Consider the following 15015-nt stretch of genomic DNA (forward strand, 5'->3'; position numbering starts at 1 on the left):
TCCTGCAGGGTTCCCCTGGGTCTGGCAGCCTGTGCCACTAAGGTAGTGGTGGCTCTCAGATCACAGAGTAAACCAATGTTGGCTGCTCCCAGCACTTCAACCTCCTCCAACAATGACACCAAGGATGTGAACAGGCTCAGGTGGGGAATGGAGTGACCTCCCTCTTCCTTCCCCTACCTGACAGCTGCAGAGGGGTCAGGTGTGAGGCTGGGTTAAAGAATTCTGGAGTCAGTTGTACCAGGTTCCAATCCCACCTGGGCCAGTGCTTTGCTGTGTGACCTTGAGGAAGTCAAGTCCGGGCTGAGGGTATGGCTTAGAGGTAGAGCTGGCTTAGCACGTGCAAGGTCAAATCAGAAAGTCAAGTCCTCTCTCTGAGCCTCAGTTTCTTTCTCTGGGAAATGAAGGCAAATATTGGAATGCTGTGAGACTCTGATGGTGTCTAGAGTGCCTACCTCAATCAACTGAGTGATCAATGAATAAGAGTCTCCCCAGGTAGAGTTCTTTTCCTGATAAAAACAGAAGAGGAATGTGTCAGATATGAGCTTAGAGGATGTGAACTAATCTGAATAGCTGGAGGTTCCTTCCTAGGGTTCCCTATCCCCTACATAACACAGACCTGGTTGACAAGAGGGAGTTGGGATGGGGACCCGCCACTCCCACAGGCCCCAGGTGCCCAAATGATCATGAGGTCAGAATGGCTGAGGGCCACCTTCCAGAAATGGGGAGGGTGACTCAAACTGAATCAGGATCAGGTGAGGTCACCCGGTCCCTGGAGTTACTCAGAGTGACAGTGGTAAACGCCTGGCAGGAATGAGGGATGAATCTGGGCTCTAGGAAAGTAGGTGGGGCTGGAAGCCACCCAAGACAAGGAAACCATTGGGGCTGAGACTCTGGGTAGGCAGAGCATGGCCTGAGATCAGCAGACAGGGACTGGGAGGATATTTGGTTTATGGTTTCATTTTATTTTATTTTATTTTTTTGTACCAGGAAATTGAACCTAGGGGCACTTTAGCACTGAGCCACATCCCAGGCCTTTTTTATATTTTTTTATTTAGAGACAGGGTCTTGCTTGAGTTGCTTAGGGCCTATGCTAAATTTGGAGGCTGGATTTGAACTAATGATCCTCCTGCCCCAGCCTCCTGAGTTGCTGGGATTATAGGCATGCGCCACTGTGTCAGGCCTGAGGCTGGCTTTGAACCTGTAATCCTCCTGCCTCAGCCTCCTGAGCTGCTGGGATTGCAGGTGTTGGCCAGTGCGCCCAGAGATCTGTGTTTTATGAAGGTGGGGCATCTCCAACTTCCCTCTAAGTCAGTACCCCACTTAATTTGAAATCAGGGACCCCACTTCAACTCCACAGCCCTAAACTTTGCTATGCTAGATTTTCCAAAGTGTGGGGGCCAAGGCAATCCTGAGCAGCCTCCAAATCTGTTAAACAAGTCTCTTTGTCCTACCACCACGCCTTCCCCTTCCTATTACCCTTACTAGTACTGGTGGTCCTAGAAGTGGGACAAATCTCTGGTGTTCACTGCTGTGTCTCCAGGCTGTAGCTCAGACTCTGGCACACAGTGAGCGCTTGGGAGATACCTGGACTCAGGTCCGGGTGGGGAGCCAGGAGTCTCAGTACTCAGGAGGTTGAGGCAGGAGGATCTCTTGAGCCCAGGGATCTGACACCATCGTGGGCAGCACAGCAAGACCCTGTGCCAAGAAAATAAATTAATAAGTAGATAAAAAGAGATTGAAGTGTTGGGCTCTTGCTGCATTTCTAACACTCATCTTATTTCCATATCCGTAAACTGGGAAACATAATCACTGTGAAGAACCCAGGAGAACCAGGTCAGAAATCCAGAAGGATTACTCAGAAAGCTGAGGCAGGAGGATCGCAAGTTTGAGGCCAGCCTCAGCAACTTAGAGAGACCCTGTCTCAAGATTTAAAATAATTAAAAGGTATGGGCATGTAGCTCAGTGGTAGAGCAGCCCTGGCTTAAATCCCCAATATCCCACTCCCCCTAAAAAAAGAAAGCTGGAGGCTGAAGCAGCTAACCGATGGGCGGTTCTTCAGATGCAGTTTGGGAATAGGTCAATTAACTGAAGAGGAAACCGAGGCTCCGGGAAGTCATGCTGAAATGAACACTCGGGAGACCAGCTGAGCCCCCACATCACCTTCCACATCCATCCACAGGCCTGCTGGTCCTTTTCTGGGATGTCTGGTGAAATCACACTCCCTTAATCCCTGGGAATTTCCACCCGCAGGTCCTGAGGTGTGCCAGCCTGTCCCTGTCGTGTGAGGTGGCCTTTCCTTACTCATGTTCTGATGAGGATGGCCGGGCTCCTGGTGGTAGGGACGGGCTGGAAGATGGTAGACACAGCTGTCTCCAGTGTGGGGTCTACTGTCAAAGAATCAGGAGGGTGTGTGTGGGTGTGTGTGTGTGTGTGTTGACTGTCAGTCCTTTAAAGGACACTTGCTCTAGTTACTGGGTGCTCCCCACAGCCCTGACACTTAGTAGTGCTCAAATGGATAAATGAATGAGTAGAGGGAATGTGAGAAGGAAGAGAAGGTGGGGAGAAGAGGAGGAAGAGAGGAAGGAGATCCAGCTTCTCACCCCTACTATGTGCTCCCTCCTATCCCAGGACCCCAGTGGGCTCACCTCTCAGAGGGTCCAGGCAGGAAAACTGATCTGAGGTGGGCATACAGGGGCTGAGTCTTGAATCTGCCACTCAACATTCTTCTCCATAAAATAGAGATGATCATATCACCCCCCTGGCTGAATTATAGGGCGGGCGGTCCAAAAGATGTGTGTGAATACACTTGTAAACGAAGCGCTAGGGATAAGCCCAGGGGGTGAGGGATAGGCAGGGCAGGCTCTGGAAAGAGGCTTCCTGCCTTCATGGCCCCTGCTCTGCTGCTTGTAGACATTTGGTACAGTCCTTAACCTCCCTGGGCCTCAGTTTCCCCCTCTTCAAGACAGGGAGAATAATAATACCTATCTCATGAGTTGTTGTGAGGATTAAATGAGATAATACATGTGCAGGGCACAGAGTAGGCACAATAAATTTCATGACAACAAAAGCCAGTCCTCCAGAAGGATTCGTATCTATTTCACCCTAAACTGTGAATAAGGTGCACTTATCCCCTCTCTCAGGCACATTTCAATCTCAACTGGAATTAAAGGAGTGGAATCCCCTCTAATGATGGAATTTTAAAACAGTAAATGAGAAACACAGGAGGTAAGGTCTTCCCAGGGCCCCTCAAAATCACAGGTGCTGCCTACTATAAATATGCTGTCTGGTCCCAGAGAGGGACCACGCAGTGGGGAGAGAGCACAGTCCCAATCCCCAAGGAAACTCCCCTCTGTGCAGAGAAAAAGGAAGCAACGGGTCCCCAGGGTAGCGCAAAACTCTGGCTAAACATACATGGCCTTTGGCAGATACAGCCAGGCTGCAGCTACCAGAAAGGCTTCCAGGACCCTCCAGGGACCACCAGGAGGCAGGGCTGGAGGTGGATGGGCACAGGATGTGGTGAGGCCTGATGTGGTAGCAGCAATGAAGGAGTGGGCTCTCCCTAAGGAGGGAGCGTCACTTTCCACTCTCCTAGGGGCTGAGCATGATGATGCTGGCACCTGTAGTAAAGGCCAAAGGAGTCAGGATGTGGGTGTCAGAGTCAGACTGCCGGGGCTCCAGCCCAGCCCCCACCTCTCTCCAACTGTGTAACCTTGCAACCTCAGCATGGAGGGCACAGGTTGAGTTAGCAGCTGGCACCCACTGCCCATCTCTTTTATTCCTGCATCTCCTTCACCCCATTCATACAGTGGAGCCTGTAGGTATGGGGCCTGAGACCAGACCTGCCAATCAACTAAATTCTTCCTGCCCTGAACCTTTTATCAGTTTAGTCCCATGTCCCCTACTGTCCAACTAGAGTGGATCCTGGGACCTCTGTTGCAATTATCAAAAAAGGGAGCCTCTTTCTACTGAAATAAAACTTGGGATATGAATGTGCAGCTGCAGAGCACTGATCAAACCCAAATATGAGCCTAGGACATCGAAGGCACAGTGGAGAGATTCGGAAAAAGGAGTCTTTCTGATATCTTTGGGTCTCCAGATCCAGCCATGCCTAGATTTTTCAGTTTAATGAGCCAGTAAGTTCCCTTCTTCCCATAAACCAGTTCGAGTCAGGCTTTGAGTCATTTGCATCAGTCAGTCTGAAATTCCCATGGTGAACTTTCTTTCCCTTTCTGAACTTCGGTTTCCTCATCTGCAGAATGGGAATGACAATGACAGTGTTTTTTTTTGTTTTTGTTTTTTTTTTTTTCAGGAGAAAGAAAGGGTTGTTTCTGATTATTAAAAGGGTTGACCAGAGTCCAGCACTTAATATTACAGCCTAACACATGCGAGGGACTCAATATCAGCTTTTAGGTGCTTCCTAAGTGTCTGCTAATGACGAGAGGGCAATCAGCCCCAGGAGGTGAACTGAGAGGGAACCTGGCCTCTTCTTATGGCTCTGTGGGGTTCCTGGAAACTCTGGAGGCACCCTCTGTAGGGATCTGAACATCCTGCCTGACTCATGTCGGCCCCAGGTTGGCACCAAAAAAAGGATGACATTTTGTTGTTTGAACCCAGGGCCTCATACACGCTAGGCAAGTGTCCTACAACTCAGTGACATCCCCAGCCCTCAAGATTAGTTTTCATCATCCTCACAATTTAATCAGACCTATTTTAGAGATGAGGAATGTGAGTCTCAGATAATAACTTTTTTTTCCCCCAGCACTGGGGATGAAAACTAACAGGCACTTGACCACTGACTTGCATACATCCCCAGCCCTTTCCATTATTTTATTTTGAGCCAGGGTCTAGCTAAATGATGGTCTGGAATTTGTGGATTCTCCTGCCTCAGCCTCCTGAGTAGCTGGGATTATAGGCATGGTGTCATGCCCAGCTAAACCTCCAAGACTGAGCTCCTTCTAATGCCAAGTCGAGGGCCCACTCTCCTAGTCCAGCCACATCAGTGCTGTTAGAAGGGCCTGATTCTTAAATGGGGCTCCAGAGGGAACTTCAACCCGGGGTTTCTTAGGACAGAAAGAAGTGACACTCTCTCCCCTCCTTTCCTTGAAGTGGGGGGCCAGGGTGGCTCTATCTTCTTTAATCTGACAAAGCGAACTTTGCCCAGGAGGCTGGTTTTCTCCTGTCTGATCTCTAGTAGTCACAGCGCTGTCACCAGTTCCTGGCGGTTAACCCCCTAGAGAGCCTGACGCAGTTTTGTTAAAGGAAACCACCCAAGTCTCTCGCTTGGCACGAACCCTCCTTCCGGCCAGGCCAGGACGCCCCGGGGGTGGGGTGGGAACGCCACCTCCTACTTCCCCCCAGATAACCACCAACTCCTGTCTGGGAATTGAGCCACCCTGGGCTTTTCCCACGCAGCTCCCTTGAGCCTCAGTGTCCTCATCTATATAATGGGGGTAAAGATAGCACCCACCTCTTTCAGGGTCTTGTTTGGGTTTTGAGAGAGGGTGTCACTAAGATGCCCAGGCTGGCCTTGAACTGCCTCAGTCTCCCCAGCTGCTGGGATTACAGGGGCACTTCAGGGTTGTTTTGAGGGAATGATGGGGGAGAAGAGTCTTAGGGTGCTCACCACGGGGATCCGCACACAATAACAGGTGTTTGCTCCTTCTCCACTCCTAGGAGGCAGAGAGGGGAAGGCACTTGTGCGCAAGGCCACCCGGCGGGTGCCTGCGGAGCTGGGATTCGAACCCCGTGCTGTGGGACTTCAAGCCCAGGCCACCTCCGGGAGCTCAGCCGCATTTCCTAGTGGGATCCTCTCCACCCGCGTCCTTACAGCTTTTCCACCTCGGCCTCCTCGCCGCCGGCCTGGCCTCGGCCTCCCCCTCCTCGGCCCTCGGGAGCCTCCCGGCAGCGGCCCCACGGAGCCAGCCTCCCCCGCGGCGGGGGTGGCGCGGCGGAGAACCTGCCCCCTCGCGCGCCATCACCTGGCTCGCGTCCCCCAGCGCCGCGCCGGGAACGTCCTGCGAGCTGCCGCCCCCGACCCCCGCTCCCACGGACTCTGGGACACAGTTTGATCGCAGCCCGCGGGGCTCTGAGGGCGGATCGCGTGCCGGCGGGCCTCGCTGCGCGGCGGGGAGCCGAGCCGCCCGCTAATCCCCCAGCGGGGGTCTAACCGGGTCGGCTCTGGGTTGGTCCCTTCTGAGGGCGGAGGCGGGATCTCCACCCCAGTGGCCAATGAGGAGGCTTGCGGGGGCGCTCATTGGTTGCCGTGGCAACAGAGCTGTACCTCGAGGCCTCCTCTGGGCGGAACCTCCTTTTCCCAAGGCCTGCCACCCTGGGAACCGTGGCCCCGGTTTCATCGTAGGATGGGGTGGAGGTTAGAAGTTGTTCTGGTTGTTTCCCCAACGAGAACCCAAGTCCTTAACCAAGGCCCACGGCACAGAGGAGCTCCAGCATGCCAAAGGTGGATGAGAGGGCAGCCTAGAGAAGGGACCTGTTAGAAGGGACCCAGAAACCCATGGCACTGCAAGGGCAGTCTTGGGTAAGACTGAGTCGGGTATTTGCTTAGCAAACAGATCAGAGCTTTCTGGCCAAGACCCACCCAGGGCAGGGTGGGAACCAAGATGAGCTGAATTGTGGGTCTTGCGCTGTCCTCTGTCCTGGACAGGAAGAGAGAACCAAGGGTTACCGCGCCATTCCCTTGCCTCTAGGCAGCTTGCACTTGGTCTTAGGTATAGTCACATCCGTTGTTGGGCATTCATTAGCCTCACACTCTTCCCGGGAAAGAGGAAGGTGATCAGGTTCATTGTCCCCATTACACAGACAAGGAAACTGATACCAGCTGGTAAAATAGCTTACCCCTTGGGCCCTGGGGCCTGACATTGGGCCCAAGCAGGGCTCTGGAGGCCTTTAATTCCCTGGTGCGGTGGCTTGTCCAGGAAACCCCTGTGCTGCCACCCTTGCTGATGGGGCAGTGATGCCAGGACCAATAGCATCTCATGTTTAATGAGGCAGGTGAGCTGGGTCAGAGAGCCCTGCCCCTGCCTCTTCCTGGGGCCCCAAAATGAAAAATCTTCCTCCCTTGCTCCACTGGAAATTCCTGGTCCTGGGAGGCTGGGCCCCCATCAGAGGTGACCGTTTCCCCCAAATCCTAGCTGAATCTTGGAAACAGCTCTGTTGTAGCTGGGATGGCTGTGAGAGGCTGCTTGGCACCTCTGTGGGTCTCCTTGGCTCAGTTGTGAATTTCTGGAAGGCAGGACCTCTTTCACTCACTGTGTTCCTGTCTCCCAGCAAAGGGCCTGTCACCAAGGGGTCTCAGAGTACCATTTTCTGCCAGGGCCTCTGCCCAATTCCACAATAAGAGTAGAGGAAGAAACCTGATGAGGAAGTTGGGAGTTCCACAGCCCAGCTGACAGCCACCATGGGCACCATTGCAGGGGGGACCCAAGGTACAGGTGGAGTCATTCTCTTATCCCACACCAGAGAGTGGAGTGCAGAGGGGGCTCTGAGCCTGAGGGCCAGGAATAGGGACAGGAAGCCCAGCCCTGCCTGCCAACCGGCCTTGTTGGCGCTGGCAACTGCCCTGCTCTGGGGGAAGCAGTCTGTCCCAGAACCTGGAGGAGGTACATCTGCAGACAGGGCACCCCTGCTCGGGCACACCATCCTGCTGTTCCCCGCTCCTCTGGGACTTTGCTTTGCATCCTGTCTTCCCCCCCACACTCTTGCCCACTCTTGGGAGCCGGCCTCCCTCTCTTTCCTTTGGCAGCTCCACTTTGCTGGAATCTCACCAGCCACCCTTCCGATTTCTGCCCTGGCTCTGTGCTGCCCTGTGTATCAGTTACTCAATCCGTGTTTTCTTTAAAACAATGTTATCGTCGTTGGAACCCAGCTTTGTTCTGCGCACTAATGCTGGTGAAACCCTGGATTTGAGGTATTTTTTCTCAATGTGCATTACATCTTATTTTAAATATTTGTTCTTTTATTACTTAAAATCATCTCGTGTGAATCACCATATTGGAAATCATCTTATACAGTGGCTCAGGCAGGAGAGCTGGTTGGAATTATTTACTAATAATCGAGGTGTCAGGCTGGAGCTTAGTGGTGAGTACTTGCCTAGTGTAGGCCCTGGGTTCACTCCCCAACACTACCAAAAATTAAATAAATAAATAATAATAATGAAAAAATTAATAATGGCCTCACATAGTATGTTTTATGCCTTTTCCACACACGAATGGTCTCCTTCTCAGTGCACTGTAGGCATCCTTTGGTCTCATTTTACAAAGGACGAAGAGAGCTAAAAAAGTAGTGTCTTGCCTGTCACACAGTGAATTAGGACTTTAATCCTAATTCAAGGTGCTGGTGGCTCCTGACCTTGGATAATGGGAGGGAGGCAAGCAGCATTTCCCTATCTCCAATAGACCCTCGAGAACTACAGGATGGAAACCCATAGCATAAGGAGTTTGGATTGGACATGAGGGAGGACTTCCTGGCAAGAAATGTTTAGACATCAGAATGAGTGTCTGAGGAAGGGTGTGGGGTGTTCAGCTTCCGAAGTCCTCAAAACAAGATAAAGGCTTGCCCAGCTGGGATCATTTAAGTGCTGCCTGGAGGCAGGGGAATGGACTGAATGACCTCTGAGGCTTCCTCTAGCCCTAAAGATTAGTACACCCTACCATCATCAAGGTGGCCATCCTTTCCCCAAAGCACCTAGTAAACAAGGAAAGGCACATGGAGGCTCCTTTATTCTTAAAGGAATAGGGTAGCCTCGTCTTGGCCCTCGGCCCTGGGAGGTTGTGGTGGGAACAGCTACAGATGCAGAGGGCTGGGGGGTGGGGGCAGGAGCCGTTCAGGGGCAAGAGCAATCCCTTGCCACTGCTCTGCAGCTCAGCCCCCCAGGTCCCCAAGGCTGGGGTCCTAGGACCTTGCTCCCTGGAGCATCACTTGAGGCTGCTTGGCTCACTGGCCAGGGGATCTGCATTTCTCCCACAATCTCCAGGACATTCAAAATTTCCTGAGCTGGGAAGGTTGGTGCATGCTGATTTAAGTTATTGGGTCTCTGGGGAGTTAATTCTAAGTTTTTTCTTTAAAGTTAAAGTGCTTATTTCTTAAAATAGAGCATTCTTTCCCTTTTTTGACTATACAAAGATATATTTCATTTGTTCAAAAAATTCAAATAATAGGGCTGGGGTGTGACCTAGTGGTTGAGCACTTGCTTTCCATGCTTGAGGCCCTGGGTTTGATACCCTGCACTGTAAAACTCAAATAACGAAAAAGGGGTAAAAATCAAAGTAAAAATTATCCCAAATTCTATTATCTAGAAAATCAGTGTGTTTTTTTTTCTTTAGTACATCCTTCTTGATATTTTTCTTGTGTTAGACTATACATAGCATAAAATTTACCATTCTAGCCATTTTTTATATTTATATAAATTCTGTCTTATAAAGGCCTCATAACTAGTGCAACAGACCCCCCACCGTAGGCCAGTGAGGAAGATGTTTTGGGGGAGGACTCTTATGGTACTGTTTAAATTGAAACAGAGGTAGCTAGTGCTATGTGGGATGGTAAGTTCAACCTTGTTGAAATAAAAAAGACCACAGAAGGATCCCAAGTTCAAGGTCAGCCTGGGCAATTTAGCAAGACCCCATTTCAAAATTAAAAAAAAAAAAAAAAAAAAAAGGCTCGGGATGTAGCTCAGGAAGAGTGCTTGCCTATCATGTGTGAGACCTTGTGTTCAATTCTACAGTACCCCCCACCCAAAAAAAAAAAGAAGAAGGAGGAGGCAGAGGAGGAAAGAAAGGAAAGAAAAAGAAATATGGAGGGCAGGAACAGTGGCGTCGGGGAGGCCAGGCTCAACAGGGGTTGTTTTGCTGAGCTTCTACCGAACCAGTCCTTAGCTGAGGATGATGAGCAAGGAGAGGCCAGCTCTCCCTGGATTTGTGTTCTCTGTCCCCGGCCTTGGGGGTGAACAAATCCAGTGGACAAGAAGGGCCAGGAAGCAGCCAGAGGAAGGGACTCACAGCTGGCACTTGGGAGGCTGGGCCTTGGCAGGGAGCGGAAGCTGCGGGCAGCAGAGCAGGGAAGAGCCTGGCCGACCTCCTCCATCAGCTTGCTCCACACAGCTTCCTCCCTCCATCCCTGCAAAGGGCAGGAAGGCGAGGAGAGCCACCAAGTCCCCCAGAAGGATTTCAGGGGGCAGGATTTCCAGTCATGAGGCCATTGACATCCAGGTGTTGGTTTCAGAAGCATCTTGAAGAAGAGCAGTGGGCGCTGGGAGGACACCGTTTTGTAGGCCCTCCCAGGGACATCTGGAGGACTTCCAGGAGGAGATGAGGAATATACCAGGCAGTGGAGGGGGCAGGGTTCAGCTAACAGAGGGGAGGTGGCGGGAGGAACCAAGGTGCGGGGACTTAAGGCTGGGATGGGGGCTGAGCCCCTCAAGGCCCTCTTGGGGTGACTCCCTCCTGGGGCTGCCCTTGCAGGCTTCCCTGCTGTCTACCAGGAGCAGGGCGAGTTGCAGGGGCTCAGATTACAATCACGAGCCCCATCAGGCTGGCCTGGGCTGCCACCTCTTCCAAGAAGCTGACTTTTGAGGAAGCTGTTGGCCTGGGAATCATGACAGGCGCCTGGCTTCGGTGCTGAGTAAACGTGCGCCTAACACTGGAGGACACTCTCTTCCTCACAGCATGTTCTCGCATTTATGGGCATCAGGTGGTTTGCAGAGGGCTCCACACCCAGATGTTCGCACCCTGTGAGGTCAGCTGAGAAAACAAGAGCCACCACCACCCTGCTGGCTGCCGCTGCCCCTCTTCCTAGGAGCTGCAGGTCCGGCCACCTCTACCCCAGGTTTGTCTCCTTCCTCCCACCCCCACCTACCCAGGCAAACCCCTCTGTTTTGTCCCTGCTCCAGTCTCTCGCTTGCTCAAACTGTTGTTTATCAACACAGACCAGAACATTCTGCTGCCAGCAGAAACACACATGGAGCCGGTGCTGCCACCCCACCCCTGCCGTCAACACACTCCCACACGCTGTTTGCCACTGTCAAAGCTGTGCTCACGCACACATTCTCAGCAGACCCTGCCAGCACAGCTGTCCCCGTGGCCCAGGCTCCATCTCAGCACATGGGTGTCCTCTGTGGGGGTTTCTCAATGCACCCAAAGCACTTGTGGACCAGGCCTGCACACGCTCTTCCCTCTGACCTGGGTAGGCTGCTGTGTGACCTTGGGCAATCAACTCAACCTCTCTGGGCATCATTATCCCTCACAGAACAGGGATAATGATTACCTCCAGAAGGTAATTACATGTCGCCTCCTTCAGGACTTTATAGCCTCTCTGAGGGCTTTTCCCACAGGGTCCGAGGCTTAGGTGAGAGAGCAGGTACCCAGCAGGGTTCAGTCACAGAGCTGTGAAGGTGGCGGTGAGGGTGGACTGGCCATCGGTTTTCCGTCCATCACCTGGCTGTCAGCACTGCCTCACGTCCACAGCTTGAGCCAGACAACAACCCGCAGCCTGCGGTGAAGGGCCCAGGGAGACACTGCCATGATGTCTGGGAATTCTGTCTGTCCTGCCTCAGCTGCCCGTGGAAGGAAGGCAACAGCTGAACTCGGGCACTTGTAGCCACTTCCAGCTTCCTGCTCTCCCGGGTCAGCGGCCGAGTCCGTGTTTCCCGACTGACAGGTTATGGAGCTACAATCCCACCACGAGGCCGCACTGCCATCTCAGCCACACCCAGGACCTGGCCACGCTGTGACCACCCCTTCCCTCAGGCACAGGGCCTCTTCCCAGCAGGACCCCTCCGTCGTGGTGATGGCCTGACCCTCTGCTCCCTGCTTCCCCTCATGGGACAGGGCTCCCGTCCCACTCCCCAGTCCCTTCCAGGACCCTGCCTAGCAGTAGCCCTCCCGCGTTGTCCCCAAGGTGCCTTCCCCTTGGCCAGCAAAATAGGGCTGGTCTTTTCTATTCTTGGAAGCAGAGAGGTAGCCGCAGCAGGGTCAGAAAGCCAGTGTGATTTGAGGATCTAGAGACGTCTGGTCTGAGCAGGAGAGTGGGCTGCCACCGAGCAGCAGAGCCAGCGGCTAAGCACCAATCAGGCCATTCCCACGAGCGCCTACTGCCTGAGACCTGATGGAGCTACGTGGCATAGCTGGCAGGACGAGGCTGGTCTCTGCCGAAAGTCGTGGTTTCCTCCTTTTCCATCATAGAAGGAATTCCAAGCTCTGGCCACCACTGGGAGCCCACCAGAGATCTATCTGTTAGCTCAAGAAAACCGTGGCAAATTGACTGCCCTGCTCCTTGGGGACCTTGACCAAGAGTAAGGTGGAAACCCACCGACCCTGTGTCTGAAGTCCCCAGAATCATCAAATATGTTAGTTAATAAGCTGTCAAGTAAAATAAGTTTGGTCGTCCACCTTCCCAAATGCACCTTCAGAATGACCTGGATAGCCAGGTTTGAGTCTGGAATCCTCACATTCTTCAGAGATCCTGTGTGGAACATGGAGTGAGGGACGGGGACTAGCCATGTGACACATGCAAGGGGGTCTCAAGGCACGAACACAGATATTTCAATCCAATCATCACTTCATGCTTTTTATTTTCTTGAAGACCAAAAGAGCTAGTACGCAGGATGGTGCAGTGTTAAAACCTGCATTCAAGTCCCTGGCTGCCCAGAGTGAGCTAAAGTGAGCAAGTCAGTTCAGTTCTTTGAAGTTCAATTCTCATCCATAAAATGGGACAAGCTGTCCACCCTGATACTCAAACCATAAAAGACATAATCCTGGCAAAGCCCTTAGCGTGGTCCTGGAACCCAGTAATCGCTCAGTACGTATGTTGTGAGCTATGATCGCAGTACACATGGCGAAACAGGCCACTCAGCTGAACAGAAGAGGCTACAGAGATAGGTTTCCCAACCTTCCCACAGCCTTGGGTTTTGGTCTAGAGGAAAACTTTTTAAAATGTTTAAAAAGTTTAAAAGTTCTGTATTTGCAGAACGATGTGAATGCACTTAATGTCACTAAACCATACACTTTAAAAAATGTTGCACATCTGTAATCCCAAAGACTTAGGAGGCTGAGGCAGGAGGATCACAAGTTCAAGGCCAGCCTCAGAAACTCAGCTAGACCCTGTATCAAAATAAAAAATAAAAAGGGCTGAGGAGGTAGCTCAGTGGTAGAGTGACCCTGGGTTCAATTAATACCAAAAAGAAAAAGGGTAAAATAGTACATTGTGTATATTTTACTACCATATTAGTTTTAGTCTTCTAGTGTTGTCATAACAAATCAATGCCAACTTGGCTGCTTCACCATCAGGGATCACTGTCTCTTGGGCTTTCTGAAGGCTGGCAGTTCAAGGTCAGGGTATCAGCAGGAATGGTTCTGTCAAAGGACTGTGAAAGAGAACGAAGGCCTTTGGCATAGCTCTGCTGATTGCTGGTCATCTCTGGCATTATTCAGTTCGTTAAAGCACCACCCAGATGGATGCCTCTTTTTCCCCCACTTGGGGTTTCCCTGTGTGTGTGTTCTCTCCCTCTCTGTCCAATTTCCCCCTCTTTTGAGGACGCCAGTCATACTGGATTAGGGTCTCCCCTACTAACCTCATCTTAAGGTCACATCTTAAGATGTACTTGCATTACATCTGCAATGACCCTGTTTTCAAATGTCACATCCCAGGGTGCTGAGGATTGGGAGTTCAATCTATGACATTTTGTAGGAGACAAAATTCAATTAATAATGACTGCAGAAAAAATGTGGCTGCATTGTATGATCAGACTGAGGGGATGGGGGAAAAATCTGTGAACTCTCAGGGTTTTCCTCATCGTCGGTATTCAAACTGTTTTCTTCTTCTTCTTCCGATTCCTCTTCTGATCCAACCCAGGGCCTAGCACGTGCTAACCAAGCCCTCGTCCTCACTGAGCTACATCCCCAGTAGTGTTCATTTTCTTTTGAGACAGGGTCTCTGGAGATCCTCCTGCCTCAGCCTGCACCACTTTTTTTTGTGGGGGTGGGTACTGGGGATTGAACTCAGGGGCACTCAGCCACTGAGCCACATCCCCAGCCCTACTTTATATTTTATTTAGAGACAGGGTCTCACTGAGTTGCTTAGTGCCTCACTGTTGCTGAGGCTGGCTTTGAACTCAAGATCCTCCTGCTTCAGCCTCCCGATCTGCTGGGATTACAGTGTTTCTCAGCTTGTGTTTAATCTGATGCCAAGCATCTGAAAGGGCTGGAACTGCTCAGTTTCCAACATGAGTCCTCTCCTGGCCAGGATCTAAAAGGATTTTTAATGATCAGCATGGTTTATAGACAAGAAATTAATAAACTCTAAGAGTGGTTCTCTTGGGTTGATTCAACTCTGCAGTCTACTATTTCTATCCTTAAAGTAGAGGGGAGAGTCATCTAGACCAGATAAATCCTGTATTGTCTGGATTTGCACGTGACTCGCTTGTTTATTTTTATATATTTATTTTTATGGCATTGGGACTAGAACCAGCAAGCTGGGCAGACTCCAACATTGAGCCACACCCCTAGCCCAAAGAATTTATTAAGTATTCTCCCCTGGTGTATTATTGGGAAAGTTTGCAAACATATAGGAAACTTGCAAGAATGGCATCATGACACCTGGAACCATCTATCGGACCTTTCACCACATTCATCTGCCTGGTTCACATATTCTTGGTGGACATTTGAAAAGACGTCAAATACTGCAGGGCACACCTGTAATCCCAGGAACTCAGGAGGCTGAGGCAGGAAGATTGCCATTTCAAAGCTGGGCGCAACTTAGCAAGGCCTCAAGCACCCAGTGAGACTCTGTCTCTAAATAAAATATAGAAAAGGGCTGGGAGATCTTGGACTAGAAGAAAAAGTAGGCCCAACCCTCCAGCATGTCAGCTTAGGAACCTAATTCCTCAACAAAGATTCCTAAAGCACAAGAAGTCAAATCAAGAATCAATAAATGGAATGGCATTAAACTAAAAAGCTTCTTCATAGCAAAGGAAGCAAATATCAAGAATGCGAAGAGAGACCCTACAGA

The 15015-nt window shown here is 51.2% G+C and overlaps 1 long non-coding RNA gene across 1 annotated transcript; it reads right to left on the reverse strand.

The window, feature by feature from the left end:
* Positions 1-312: 312 nt before the first annotated feature.
* LOC143381648 (uncharacterized) lies at positions 313-5771 on the reverse strand. Its single transcript, XR_013088833.1, has 3 exons — positions 5624-5771; positions 1585-1695; positions 313-391 (listed from the first exon to the last, which is right to left on the reverse strand). It is a non-coding gene; the product is annotated as an uncharacterized LOC143381648 (long non-coding RNA).
* Between the last annotated feature and the right edge of the window lie 9244 nt (positions 5772-15015).

Source organism: Callospermophilus lateralis, chromosome 15, assembly GCF_048772815.1.
Source record: "Callospermophilus lateralis isolate mCalLat2 chromosome 15, mCalLat2.hap1, whole genome shotgun sequence".
Taxonomy (NCBI): domain Eukaryota; kingdom Metazoa; phylum Chordata; class Mammalia; order Rodentia; family Sciuridae; genus Callospermophilus; species Callospermophilus lateralis.